Raw genomic sequence first — 3826 nt, 5'->3', positions numbered from 1 at the left:
AGATAAGAGCAACATCTGACTACGGATGAAACACAAACAGAAACTCAAACGACATCCACCCTGCTAGCCCAGGCTGCCGACCTCGAATCTATCCCCTGATCAAAGAAGAAGCAGAAGAAGAACTCCGAAACAAGCAAACATCGCTCTCGCGTCATGATCATCGCATTACCTGCACCTGCAACTGTTGTTGTAGTAATCTGTGAGCCATGAGGACTCAGAAATCCCATTACCATGGGTATCAAGACTAGCAAAGCTTAATGGGTATGGAAGGGATAAGTGGTGAGGTTGCAGCAGCGACTAAGCATGATATGGTGGCTAACTTATGAATACAAGAACAAGATTAGAAGCTACGCAAACGGTCGCAAACTAGTAATGATCAAGAAGTGATCATGAAACTACTTACGTCCAAACATAACCCAAACCGTGTTCACTTCCCGGACTCCGCCGAGAAGTGACCATCACGGCTACACACGCGGTTGATGCGTTTTAATTAAGTCAAGTGTCAAGTTCTCTACAACCAGATATTAACAAATTCCCATCTGCCACATAACCGCGGGCACGGCTCTCGAAAGTTTATACCCTACATCATAAGCTTTGAAGTATGCATCTCATGATCAACGAAGGATATTCTAACTTAGCCCATCATAAGCTCTCACGATCAACGAAGGATATTCCTTCTCCCGGGAAGACCCGATCAGTCTCAGAATCCCGATTACAAGACATTTCGGCAATGGTAAAACAAGACCAGCAAGACTGCCCGAATGTGCCAAAAAATCCCAATAGGAGCTGCACATATCTCGTTCTCAGGGAACATCGGATGAACACTACGTACACCTAAAACCAGCCCTCAAGTTTCCCCGAGGTGGCGCTGCAAGTGGCTCTATTTTGGACCAACACTTAGAGAAGCACTAGCCCGGGGGGATTTGAAATAAAGATGACCCTCGGGTTAATTACTCCCAAGGGAAAGGTTATAGGTTGTTAGGCAAATGTAAAACCAAGGTTGGGCTTTGCTGGAGGAGTTTTATTCAAAGCGAACTGTCAAGGGGTTCCCATAAACCCGACCGCATAAGGAACACAAAATCAAGGAACATAACACCGGTATGACAGAAACTAAGGCGGCAAGAGTGGAACAAACACCCGGCATAAGGCCGAGCCTTCCACCCTTTACCAAGTATATAGATGCATTAATTAAAATAAGAGATATTGTGATATCCCAACGTAATCCAGTTCCAACATGGAGCAATCTACAACTTCACCTGCAACTAACAACGCTATAAGAGGGGCTGAGCAAAAGTGGTAACATAGCCAAACAACGGTTTGCTAGGAAGGGTGAAAAGGATTAGAGGCTGACATGGCAATTTGGGAGGCTTGATAGACAAGTGATAGGTAGCGCAGCATAGCGATAGAACGAAGTAACTAGCATAGCAATGATAGTAGTGAGATTCAGGGTAACGGTCATCTTGCCTGAAATCCCACTAGGAAGAAGAACGACTCCATGAAGAAGACGAACGATGAAGACGAACCAAGTGTAGTCGAATGAATCCTCACGGTCGCAATGAAACAGGAACTATCGAGAAGAAGCACAACCGGAAAGAAGCAAACAACATGGTAAACACACAACACATAAACATGACATGATGCTCAACCAAGTATGATGCATGACAAAGACTATATGATGCTACTCATGGCAATAGATGATGCAAACAAGAACATTACATCAAAGCAAGTTCAAATGAGGCCGGAAACATCTAACAGGTCCGGTAAGTCCCCATATGCAAATTTCGAAGTTGGTACAGATCTGAATAAACTTTATGTTCAAGTTATCAAATAGCAAGTTAAGATGCACCAAGATGATCTACACGAAATTCTAGTCAAGTTACATATAAAGTTCATTTAGTTCGGAGCTACGGCCAAGAAGATATGAGCAAAACAAGTCAAACATGGCATTGATGAATAATGCATTCAAACATCAAGCAAAAACTCCCAAAACATGGATGCAACATGATAAAATGAAACTACATGCAAAATCAAGCAAGTTTCATATAGAGCATGCTCAAAACGGAGCAACGGTGCAACACATACACTCCAAACAAGATATAACAATCTGCCCAAAACAGCAAGTAGACACTTTGCAACCATCAAAACAACATGCTACAGGAATCCTATGAGCATAAAATTGACATGCACTTCATGTACAGATAACATACTTCAAATATCATTAAGGTTCAGGTTCATAGGCATCAATATTAAACCAATATTATCAATGAGAAATGCAACTTTATAACATGGGAGCATATGCATGAGTAGAGTTAATATGATGGCAACTTGAGAGCAAACAAGAGATAAACTACAGCAAGTAAACATAGCAACAAAGGGCATGACATCAAGCTATACATAACAAAGAGAAAATAACATCATGGCATCATATACATATGGCTCATGGATTAGTGGGAACCAACATGACAAGACTGAATGTTGAAACAATTTCAGCAAGTGTAAAACAACAACATTATGACAGCATGTTTCCAAGCATGGAACAGAGACATATGACATCCAAAATTAACAAACATGGCATGTGAATGAATTAATCGTAGCATACTTCAAAACATGTTATTGGAGCATCTCCATAATAGGCATGTATCAACTAATATCAAGCTCGCAACAAGGCATCATGAAGTTAACAGAAATCTAGAACAACATATAGACATGTTCATGGCAATTAAAACATATGCTACACGCCATATATAGGGCATCAAAAGGCATGTCAAGATAGAGCATAACATAGAAAACAAAACATGTCAACTAAGCATCTCCAGAATATGCATGGATTATTTGGTAGCATCAAGCAAACATGGCAACATGATATGAAAGATTCAGCATTGACAGAACATTAAAGGCAAGTAGCCCACTTCACAAGCTTTATGCACTCACTACAGGGCATACAAAAATATATGGATTGCACCCCTGTAAAGATGGCATGATTATGCTCCTAAAATATGTAGACATGATGCTCAAAAGAAAATCATACAAAAAGATATAAAAATGACAAATAGGCATTTTTCAGCACTTAACAGCAACATGCACTTTTGCAACAGGAATTAATATGTCAAAATACAACCGAACATGAATGCAAAAGCAACCAACATGAAGAGCATGAAGAGCAAAACATGTGCATATCAAGATCATCATCATAGGATCAACATGGACAAAGTTATGGCACTCACAAGATGCATACATGATGTTAACAATCAGCAGATTACAACAGTTTATATCATTTAGTAGTTTTGCAACCAAGATTAAGGCACCAATATGAATAGCAAGATGAGTGAAAACTACTCCATCATGAAGAGCACTCTGAGATGAACATTTTGACATATCATATGCACAAATCGAAGCACCAAGCACAAAGTTATGGGCGTATAAACATGGCATCACGAGATGAAAATTACTGGGACTTGGTGAAATTTTACCCTCCGAAAAACTGGACGAGGAAGTCCCGGGACGGAGTGATCCCGGCGCGGGCGAGGGCGTTTGGATCGCGGGCCTGGTGGATCTGGTCCACCCGACCAGATCCGAAGCGGGTCGGGTCTGGCGACGGCGAGGGTAGGCGAGGCAGCAACCGGCCGGGGCAGCGGCCGGCGGTGGCAGGGGGCGGCGAGGCCGGGGTTCGGCCATGGGGCAGCACGGGGTCGCTGGCGCGGAGGCGCCGGACGGCTGGCGACGGGCGCTGGTGGCCCTCCGGCGAGGAGGCGGGGTTGAGGGAGGAGTTGCGGGCTAGGCGGCGCTCGGACGGCGGCGGCAACGCACTCCGGCGCGGGAGGCAGGC

Source organism: Triticum aestivum, chromosome 4B, assembly GCF_018294505.1.
Source record: "Triticum aestivum cultivar Chinese Spring chromosome 4B, IWGSC CS RefSeq v2.1, whole genome shotgun sequence".
NCBI lineage: Eukaryota > Viridiplantae > Streptophyta > Magnoliopsida > Poales > Poaceae > Triticum > Triticum aestivum.
The sequence above is the reverse complement of the archived record's forward strand: the minus strand, read 5'-3'. Positions refer to the sequence as shown.